An 11,811-nucleotide genomic window follows, 5' to 3' on the forward strand; every position below is an offset into this window, starting at 1 on the left:
GCCCGGAAGTCCCGCCTCCTTCTGGACGCTTGCTATGTGACGCCACTTGGAAGGGACTCAGTAAGGGGTCTGTTGCGCCACAGGGGTCTCCAGGGCCCTCGCGGGTTGGGGTGGTCTGAGCTAGTCTGAAGGAGGACAGTCAGCTGACTTCTCCTTTATCTCTCTTTTCCCAGGATAGCAGGTTCCCTTGGTGTATTACAGTTTCTGAAGTGTTTATTCCCTTTTCAATTGATTCCACAGATCCTGACGTTTAAAAAATTGCCAGATACCTTTTTTTTTTTTTAATAGAACACAAACTTAAGCTAGATTGCCTAGGATTGAACCTTGGCCTCACACTTCCTAGCCGAGTGCCCTTGGCTGGTTAACCACCTTCGTGAACCTCAGTTTTCTTATCTGTAAAATGGGAGTCATAAGTGTCTACCTCACAGAGCTGTGATTGAAAGGATAAATAGCACCTGGCACATAGCGGTGTAGAAGTGCTTATTATTGTTAATATTTTATTTACCTTCACGCAGGTAACAGCCACAACATCTGCCCACTCTTCCCCACACCTTACTGTCCCTTGAAATGTTTCTCATTTTACTATAGTATGCATTTTTTGGCTTCTTGCCATTAGGGAAATGAGTGTGTGATAGTAAAGTGTGTCTTGGTTTATGTCCTAGGAGTCAGAAGCTAAGGGACTCCTTTTTGTGCTTGTACATTTGTCTTAACTGAAAATAACCCAAGGATAAGGAAACAAATAGCTTCCTGAAATTACTCAGATTGTGGGGGTGAGGGGTGAGGGCTGAGGGGTGGTGATTCTGTCTTCATAGGATGGCAGCAAAGGCCGAAGTCTTATTTGAGTTATTACCATTATTATTCACCACATTTGCCATCTTATTTCAAACTTACAGTGGCGGAAGTGGACTAAGACATCATGTTGCCTCAAGTTTAATTAGAAATCGCGGTAAGTACTTAACAAAATTAGTAATAAGTCTGTTCTTTCAGAGTGGATTTAATTTTCAGAAATAATATTAAGTCATCCAGATCAAAACCAGTTGAGTCAGGCTGGGCCAAAAGTGGGCATGACTAGATTCCACTAGTCATGCCCACTTTTATAGAAATAATTATAATGTATTTCCCAAGAACTAGATCTGAAAGACAATTTTCAACGAGTAGTCCTAAACAATTCCTTGAGTAATGTCAGCACTACTTGGATACTGTAAAATATTTATGTTCACATGAGTTAAAGTGTATTTGTTTAAAAATCAGTTGTATTATCTGGCAATCATTTAAGTTGAATACTGATTTAAATTTTACCAATGGTGAGAATAGGCATTTATTCACTTAAATATCTGTTGATATTGATTGAGCATTTTATATGGCAAGCACTGTGATAGGCCCTAGAGTCTATAAAGTCTGTCAAAGATTAAAAACTAAAGTCAGTTTTTCTTTATGGAGTTTACTGTCTAATGGAGGAGGTTTTTTTTTCCTGATAAGGTGCTATGCAGGTTACTTGCCTGTAATCGTTGAACCCCATACTCACCTACCCTCTGCTTCGAGATGATGGCTAGGCAGGGAGTCCGCAAACTACATTTCCCAGCCTTCCTTGTTAGATGGCTTCCTGTAAGACTCTGCCCACAGGAGGTACAGGCAGGAAATCAAAAGGTGGAACATGCAAAAGCTGTTGTCCATGTATTTTACTCTCTGCTTCTGGCATCTAGAGCAATCGCTATGTCCTTTACAAAGTCTAGAGCCAGTGGGAGTAGCCCCTCCTTTCCTTACCTTAACAATGAGTGAGTTTGCTCTTGTGCTATGATAATACTACTTCTACCTTCTGTTCCACCAGCTCAGGGACTGGTAGCCATCCTGCAGTTTAAAATTTCTGATTTAATCTTACTTCTCCCTTGTTGCTCTTCTGGCCTTCAATATCTGCTTAACTATTTCTCCATAGTGAATGGTGTCTGTTTAAAATAGTTTTAATGATTTATTTTCCTGCCTGGAACTGTACTGATGCAGATATGTACTTCCATGTAATATTTACAAAACTTGGAGTTGGACAGAGGGTTGTTGCAGTTTTTACAAAGAAGGGGATATAATTTTGAAATCTCTCTCCCAACTAATGAATTTTAAAACACCAGACCACATCAGCACACTTGTAGAGAATTTTACATGCCCATCAGTAACATCTGTTCATTATGACAACATAAAGTCCACTAGGGAGTGTGTGTGGCAGGAAGAGGGGGAAGAAATTTGGAAAGTCCTCACATAAAATTCATACTTTTTGAAGAAGCAATTTACTTCTAGGCACTTAATTTAAGGAAGTAAAGAGAGATCCACATTATAACTTACGCATCTCTCCCCAAGCTCCTGGAGACTGACTCCTCCAAACCTATACTCTACAACTCATGATGCTTCCCAACTTATGATGGGGCTATGTCCCAATAAATCCATTGTAAGTCAAAAAATCGTTTGGTGGGCCAGGCGCGGTGGCTCATGCCTGTAATCCCAGCACTTTGGCAGGCCAAGGCCAGCGAATCAACAGAGGTCAGGAGGTCAGCCTGGCCAACATGGTGAAACCCCGTCTCTACTAAAAATACAAAAATTAGCCAGGCGAGGTGTTGGGCGCCTGTAATCCCAGCTACTTGGGAGGCCGAGGCAGGAGAATCGCTTGAACCAGGGAGGCGGACGCTGCAGTGAGCTGAGATGGCATCATTGCACTCCAGCCTGGGCGACAGGAGCGAAACTGCATCTCAAAAAAAAAAAATCGTAAGTGGAACCTATGTTAGTTAGGGACTGCCTGTGTAGCTAGTTGCCTATTATACATCTTACTAGAATGCCCTCCACAATCTCTGCTATGGTTTACATAGCTAGTAGCTACTGTACTAGTCAGCACATGTCTGGGTTCAAGAGTATAAATACCTAAACCACTTAGCATTTTATACAATACTTTGCTGCCTCTCTGATACAGTTTGAATGTAAGTCCCTGCCCAATCTCATGTTGAATTGTAATCCCCAATTTGGAGGTGGAGGCTGGCAGTAGGTTTTTGTCTCCTCCAAAAATTCATATTGAGACTTAATCCCCAATACAACAATATTGGGAGGTGTGGTATATGGAAGGTGATTGAGTTATAACAGACTCTGCCTTCATGAATGGGATTAGGTACTCTTATAAAAAGGGTTTGGCGGAGAGAGTTCCTCTTCTGCCCTTCTACCCTCTACCATGTAGAATAGCATTCCTCCCCTCTGGAGGTTGCAGCATTCAAGATGCCATCTTGAAAGCAGAAACTGGACCTTCACCAGACAACAAACCTGCTGGCAACTTGATCCTGGACTTCCCAGACTCCAAAACTGTTAGAAATATGTTTTTGTTCTCCATAAATTACCCAGTGTGTGGTATTTTATTACAGCAGCACAACTGGACTAAGACAATCTCAAACTTAACATGAATAAAACCTAAATTTATCATCCACTAAAAAAAAATCAATTTCACTCCTCTAGCATTTCCTATTTCAGAAAATAGGGTCAATATCCACCCATTTTCCTAAACAAGAAGCATTCCACCACTCCTTCAGCCTCCATATCTGCTCTGTGACTGTAGTTCTGCTTCTGGTTGCACCACTGAATTGCACATACCATTCTTCATTTCTATAACCACACCCTGTGGATGACATGTATTCTGATTCGTATCCTAATTGTCTTATCTTTTTCCAGTCTATCCAATTTTTCCTAGATATTTGTGGAAAATTATAATTTTATCATTTTAAACTCTGCTCAAAATTTGTTTATATTTCCTCAATATCTAGGACAGCACTATCCAATAAAACTTTCTGTAATAATAGAAATGTTCTACTAACATTTATTTCTATACTAATCAATATGGTAGCCACCGGCCATATGTGTCTACTGAACACTTAAAATGTGGCTAGTGTATTATTATTTTAAAATAAAGATTATTGAATCTTTAATTGTAATTAATTAAATGTAATTCGTTGTATTGGCTAGTAGCTACCATATTAGATAGCATATGTCTGGGTTTGAGGGGATAAATTTCTAAACCACTTAGCATTTTATACAATAATTTGCTGCCTCACTAATAGAGTTTAAATGTTATGTCCCCACCAAATCTCATGTTGAATTGTAATCCCCGATGTTGGAGGTAGGGCCTGGTGGTAGGTGTTTGGATCACGGGAGCAGATCCCTCATGAATGGCTTGGGCATTCCCTTGGTAATAAGAGCTCTCTATCTGAGTTCACTTGAGATCTTGTGGTTTAAAAGTGTGTGGCACCGCCCCCTGCCCCACTCTCTGTCTCTCTTGCTCCTGCTCTGGCTATGTGACATGCCTGCTCCCTCTTTGCCTTTGCCATGGTTGTAAGCTTCCTGAGGCTTCCCCAGAAGCCAAGCAGATGCCAAAACTGTGCTTCCTGTACAGCCTGAAGAACCATAAGCCAGTTAAATCTCTTCTCTTTATATATTATCCAGTCTCGGGTATTTCCTTATAACAATGCAAGAATGGCCTAAAACACTCAGCCTGCTCTATTCTCCTTTATCTACCCAATCTTATAAGCACATTAAAGTTTTGTCTTTTTTCCTAAACATGCCTTTTTTCTTGTACTTGTTGTAAATTTATAATTGAATAAGAGAAAATTCTCCCACAATGAAGAGATGGGCTCCAAAGTGACTTTTCTAAAAATACATTTTGTAAGCAGAAAGTTTTTTTCAAGAATGCACATAAAATATAATGAGTGTCAGAATCCAGTGATAAGTTCTGTTTTCTTCCAGTGCCTTGTGAAGAATGGACACTCAGGAGATGCTTATTGATGAACCTGTTGTTGAGGATAACTCGCTAACTTTTCTGAGCTTTGTTGGAAAAACTGTGAGTACCTATGTTGGGTAGAAATTGGAAGAGAGCCCCTAGCATTTTACATCATCCTTGGAGCTTTATTTATAGTCATTAAATGCAGAAGACTCCCCAGTTCATGGATTTATTGTGCTCAACAGGACAACTGCTGAGTTCTAGTGCACATGTGGCATGAGAAAATGTTTATCAAGCCTCATATGTCAAATTAATGAACTACATAAGAAACAGATGAAGATTGTTTTTCTCATCACTTGTCAATACATTTTTAAAGGCTACTGCGATTACATAAAAATAATTTTATTTTATTTATTTATTTATTTATTTTGAGATGGAGTTTCGTTGTTGTCACGCAGGCTGGACTGCAATGGCATGATATTGGCTCATTGCAACCTCCACCTCCCAGGTTCAAGCAATTCTCCTGCCTCAGCCTCCCAAGTAGCTGGGATTACAGGCACCAGCCACCACGCCTGGCTAATTTTTGTATTTTTAGTAGAGATGGGGTTTCACCACATTGGCTAGGCTGGTTTCAAACTCCTGACCTCAGGTGATCTGCCCGCCTCAGCCTCCCAAAGTGCTCGGATTATAGGTGTGAGCCACCACACCCAGCCATGTAAAGATAATTTTAAAGGCTTGATTTTCTGGAACGTAAAGTAAGAAGAGATATATTTCACAGCCTGTAAAATATATCTCTATTGTCAATGTCAAATGGAAATGTGGAGAATTGAATTGAATTGAATTATTTTGGGAATTTGCACCAAACATCCCTGTTGGTTTCTTCAAAATGACAAAAGCTGTAAGGAAAGTGAGAAATGACAAGGTAAATAGAATAAAATAATACAAAAATGTTACAAGTAATGTCATACATTTAACTGCATACATGAGAAAATATTTAAAGATTGATTGGTGTAACATGAGTTTGCTCTATTAATTGAGAAAGTTCAGTTCTGTTGTAGAGCACAGAATGAGGTGGATTAATCCCATAGGATGTGCTCAGCACAGATAATGAGTAAGCGAGTAGCTTGTGTGAGACATAGGTAGAATTCATAATATACTAAATATAGACTGATATATGTACTATATTACTATATTTACTATATTACTGTATTATTATATTTACTATATTAAATATATTTACTATATTACTATATTATTTATAGATGGAAAGGGATGGAAAGACCCAGCCACTTACAGTCCTACTCTGGGCCCACATGTGCTCTACCTAAGAAATCCTTATAGTACCCATAGCTTTTTGCAGGCTAATTGACAAGTTATGGCTGTGGCCAGGCGTACTTGTCACTGTCTCTCTTTAATAGAGCAAGTGTGTATCATTGGCCCCAAGCACCTTCTGTCTGTTGACCTGGCTTAAACTTCAATCTGACCATCAGTGAAGAAGGCTGATGCCACAGATGGAGAGAGACACAGGATATATGAATATAGCATAACTCAGGATTCACCTCGTGTGGTCCTTCCCACTTGAACCCTGTCCTAAGCGTGGAAAGTACCCCATCTCTTTCCTCTTGCTTCAGATTATGTGCTTTAAAGTGATTTAATAAACTATGTGATTCAAACATCTTCATTTGATGTTTGAGCCTGTTTTGTGACTTCCAGGATAGCTTGCCTTGTGTACTTGGAGGTCACCATCGCATCAAGGTAATTTCTCATGACAACTACAAAAAACTTAGAAAATAAGAACATAGCATTGTATAGCATAAAGGAAAACAATCTGAAGAGGAGAAAGACAGGTAGTCACAAATTGTGTCATTAATAGACTGAAAGACCAAAAAAGTAAAGGACAAACCAAAAGACAAAGTGTGGAAAAGATTTTTTTCTGAATTGATTTATAGAAAAAGGAATGAGACAAGAAAGACATGGTTTGGGCAATGCATAAATGTCACTGATACCAATTCTACTTTATTTCTGAGACCAAAATAACAGTTTCAGAGGTAAATACGACAAGGTCCAACAAGTGGACTTATCCCTGAATTTCTTCCTCCTCCTCCTTTCTTCTTCTTCCTCCTCCTCCTTTTCTTTCTTTCCTTCTTTCCTTTCCTCTTTCTCTTTCTCTTTCTTTTCTTCCTTCCTTCCTTTCTCTCTCTCTCTCTCTCTTTCTTTCTTTCTCTCTGTGTCTCTCTCTCTCTTTTTCTTTTTTTCTTTCTTCTTTTTTTTTTTTTTTTCAAAAAGAATCTCTTGCTCTGCTGCCCAGGCTGGAGTACAGTGGTGTGATCATAGCTCACTATAATCTCAAACTCCTGGGCTCAAGTAATCCTCTCACTTCAGCCTCCTGAGTAGCTAGGACAACAGGTGCACATCACCACACCCAGCTAATTTTTTATTTTATTTTTTCTAGAGACAGGGGTCTCACTATGTGATGCAGGATGGTCTCAAACTCCCTGGCCTCAAGCGATCCTCCTGCCTTGGTCTCCTAAAGTGCTAGGATTACAGGTATGAGCCACTGCACCTGGCCTATCCTGAATTTCTTTTAATTCATGCTACATAGCATTACAAGTTTGTAAAAAAAAAAAAAGTTTACTACATTTTTAAAGACAGAAAAGTAATAGGCTTTAAAAATACCTATAACTAGGAAGGAAATGCATATAAAATACTACTTTTGATAAAAGTTTTATTATTTATATAAAATTACTGAAACATTCCCTGTATATTTATTCCTATCTAAAAAAATATTAATAATGCACCTATCTTAAATATTTGTGGGATAAAAAATTTAGTAAAATGAAATACACCTTTAAAATGAAAGTAGGCCAGGCATGGTAGCTTACACCTGTAATCCCAGCACTTTGGAAGGCCGAGGCGGGTGGATCACCTGAGGTCAGGAGTTCGAGACCAGCCTGGCCAACATGGCAAAACCCCATCTCTACTAAAAATACGAAAGTTAGCTGGGGATGGTGGCACGTACCTGTAATCCCAGCTACTCGGGAGACTGAGGCAGGAGAATTACTTGAACCCAGGAGGTGGAGGTTGCAGTGAGCCGAAATCGTGCCACTGCACTCATTGCAGCCTGGCCAAAAGAGCAAAACTCCGTCTCAAAAAAAAAAAAAAAAAGTAATTTATTTGTAATTTGTAATTTATCTCTTTTGTAATTTATTTTCTTTAGCAGGTCACTGTATCTCTATGCATTACAGAAAATGGCTAGTCAAAAACTTGTCAAGGTAAGTGAAATAGCTGTATGTATAAATTGCTTGTCGGGATCTCTCTAATAAGTTACCATACTTACATAAGAAATGAAATTGTTTATCAGGCAAATACTTCTTGGCATTAACTTTGTGGTGGTTAAAGAATGTGAAATTCTGTAATGTAGCTTATTCAAACTGTCTGAATACTTTAACACTGTGTTTTTAGTTTGTTTGTTTTTACAACTTAATTCTTTCCCTGAAGTTGAGTATTTTCTCCCTAAGTTAAATTTGAAATGGTAAAAACAATTAGAAAAACGAAGTGCATTCTATGATGAATCAAAAATAGAGCTTGCATTCAAAGACACTGAAAATATAATATCATTAAGTCCTACTTATTTTTATTAATGATATGTTTGGGATTTTAAATATTTATATCATTTTATAACCCAGAACAATAAAAGACCTGGTCTAAAAATTTACAAACTACTATTTGTAAATGGTAAACTTTGTGCCATTAAAAAATATGTTATTATAAATTAGAAAATTACTTAAATTTTTTTTTTACTTTATACTAGATGACCATAAAAATGGATTTAGTTGTATACATTCTTTAAAGCGTATGTCACATTATTATAGCCAATACAAATACTGTAATTTTTACCCCAAAGAATTAAGTTTTGAGTGAATATGAAAATCTTTGTACATATGCTCAAAAGAAAGGTAATAAAACTAAATTATGGCAAACACACTAAATCTGTTTCAGATTATGAATGAGTGCATCCAAAAGTAATCACTGGAGTCACTGTTCATTGTGGGCTTCCCAGCATTCTCCTCTGGGCATTTATATCAGATAACTTATGCGTGATGCAGAATTAGTATTCACCGGTCAGACTTTGATTATTTAGAATTCCCTCTGATGTGAATTACATCTACTGTTTTTTTCTCCCATCCATTTATTGGCCAAATGTACAATAAGCCAAAACATGTTGATTCTGGTGAAATTTAGCAGAGAAAAACAGCTTCAGCTAGTGGCCACAGAAACTTGAAAAGCTTTACTAAAAGGAAATAAATTGGATATCTTCTCATCCTAGATATGAACTGGATTCCAACTTAACCTTCCAACTGTAATAGTTTTGCTGTTTCTCTGAAGTCTGAACCTTGTGTATGGCAATACTTATCTCAAGCAAAAATATAGTTTCACATTGGTAGTACTGTATTCAGGAAAACTGGAAATTGTACTATGAAGAAGCACCTCTACCACATCCATATCTAAGTCTACATTCACAGCTGCTGGAAACAGATATTGTATTCATACTATGGTGGGAAACACATAATGTATGTATGTATACACATGTGTGCACACACATATATGCTAGTGTATAATCTGGAAAAATTTTGCTAAGATATATAGGAAGAGAAACTTTTTATTCAGAATATTGAGCAAGTAGGACTCATAGTGTAAAATTAAGAAAAAATATTTTTCTTCTACTGCCCTTCCTATGGATTTGGTTCTTCCTCTGCCCCGAATGTAAACTTAAGCAGTCTTCTATGCATTTTGTGTTCATTCCTAAATATTAGAAATAGTTATTTGATTATTTAGCCTTTAGTCTCAGTTTAATAACCAAAATATGAGGTTAAAATTTAATTCTGGCTACAGAATTAAGGCTTCTCTCTCCTGCCGCACTTCCAGGCCAGTTGCAGGCATGATACCAGCAGTCTGGGAGGTAGAGACAAGAGGACACATCTCTGCTGCTCCCCGCTTTCCCCATGGTTATGTGCCAACTTTGGTTTCACCAGGCCTACAGTGCTTCCCAGGTTTGGAGTGTGGGGAAGGAGAAGATTTAATGGAAGCAGCTTAAGGGAAATGCTCAAACTAAACTGATACTTTCTTCATGATCTAGCATTGAAACTTTCCGGACTTGACAGATATTTAAAATTAACTCTTTTTCTCATCAGCATTTTCATGGGTTCTTCCGAGATCCACATTACCCAACTGTGGTTCCCATGACAAGAATTAATGCCTCTCTGTTTCTTCTGGACCTTTATTTACCTGACTTCTTTCTCTAGGGACTGTTCACACTTATGGGCCATCCTTTTGAACATAACCTAACAAGACTCATGCTGGCTTTAAGTGAGTGGTCCACATTTGGTTCATGGGAAAACCACATAGTTTGTCCCCAACAAACTTTGGAAGTAATATTTATTTTACTGCTGGAATTAAGGAAAACCAAAAACCCTATTACAAAATGGCTCCTCTAAACATTCACATTACCCCTTTTTGTCTCTGCCCCCTGAGGAACTAGCCAACTCTAGCTCTTTGGATTTTCTAAATGAGAGGTCAACATTTCGATGTCTCCAAGACCTTAAGTTCTTCTAGTGGTCTCTTTAAGCTTCCTCTCTTGAATTATGGTGAAAAGGGACTGCCTGCTACCCCCTCCTCTTGAGGAGAGGGGTGGTATCGCAGCCTAACAATAATTTCCAAAAATTTTCTCCTCCAGCCTCTAATTCTCAACCAGTTTAGACTTTCTAAGTGGGTAATTTAAAGCCTTACAGCCAGTTACGCTCTACTTCTTCTACAAGTCCTGCAACCAGGTGGTCTCAATCCTCACTTGCGAATATTGCATTTACTCACCTTGTGCCCTAGCCAAAACTTCCACAACAAATTCTGTGGTGCATTTAAGTGAAAGATGTTATTTGATAGATAGATAGATATAGATATAGATATAGATATAGATGTATATTAGAACCATGGCAAATGGTTAACTTTTTTAAAAAGGTAAATTTTTTATATTGAGATAATTATAGATTCTCATACACTTGTAAGAAATAACACAGAAAGATCCCATGTAGCCTTTATCCAGTTTCCCCAGTGATAATATCTGGCAAAACTGTAGTCCAATATCACAACCAAGATACTGGCATTGATAGATCACTTCCATCACCACAAACATCCCTCATGTTGCCCTTTTATAGCCACACTCATTTCCCTCCTGCTGCCACCCTCTCCTTTACCCATAACAACCACTTATCTGTTCTCTATTTTTATAATTTTGTCATTTCAAGAATCCTGTAGAAATGGAATAATACAGTATGTATTTTAGGGGTTATCTTTTTTACACTCAGCATGATTCTCTGGAGATTAATCCAGGTTGTTGCATGTATCAATAGTTCATTCCTTTTTTACTGCTGAACAGTATTCCATTGTATGTATATATGATTGTTTAACTATTTGCTCAATGAAGGACATATATTAATAGTTTCCAGTTTTTGCTGTTATGAATAAAGCTACTATAAACATTCATGTACAGGTTTTTGTATTAATGCAAGTCTTCATTTCTTTGGAAGAGATGACTGAAGTTCAGTTACTGGGTTACATGGCAGTTGCATATTTCTTTTTTAAAGAAGCTGCCAAACTGTTTTTCAGAGCATCTGTATCATTTTATATTCTCACCTGCAACGTATCAATGACCTAATTTCCCTACATCCTTTCTAGCCTTAATTGTCTTTGTTTTTTTATTTTATTTTGTTTGTTTGTTTTGAGACAGGGTCTTTCTCTGTTGCCCAGGCTGGAGTTCAGTAGAGTAGTCAAGGCTCACTGAAGCCTGACCTCCCGGCTGAAGTGAACTGCCCACCTCAGTGCTGGAAGTAGGGTGGGGCACCAGTCACCAGTAGCAGGACTATAGGCATCTGCCACCATGCCTGGCTGATTTTTCTTTTTTGTTTTTGCAGAGATGGGGTTTTACTATGTTGGAGAAGCTAGTCTCAAACTCCTGGGCTCAAGTCATCCTCCCGCCTCAGCCTCCCAAAGTGCTGAGATTACAGACGTGTGCCTGGCCTATT

At 38.2% G+C, this 11,811-nt stretch overlaps 1 long non-coding RNA gene across 1 annotated transcript; it reads left to right on the plus strand.

The window, feature by feature from the left end:
- Positions 1–11,276, plus strand: LOC134736471 (uncharacterized). Its single transcript, XR_010120493.1, has 5 exons — positions 1–67; positions 894–946; positions 4,762–4,855; positions 7,953–8,007; positions 9,662–11,276. It is a non-coding gene; the product is annotated as an uncharacterized lncRNA (long non-coding RNA).
- Positions 11,277–11,811: the final 535 nt, after the last annotated feature.

The sequence above is a fragment of the Symphalangus syndactylus genome, chromosome 4 (assembly GCF_028878055.3).
Source record: "Symphalangus syndactylus isolate Jambi chromosome 4, NHGRI_mSymSyn1-v2.1_pri, whole genome shotgun sequence".
Classification (NCBI taxonomy): Eukaryota; Metazoa; Chordata; class Mammalia; order Primates; family Hylobatidae; genus Symphalangus; species Symphalangus syndactylus.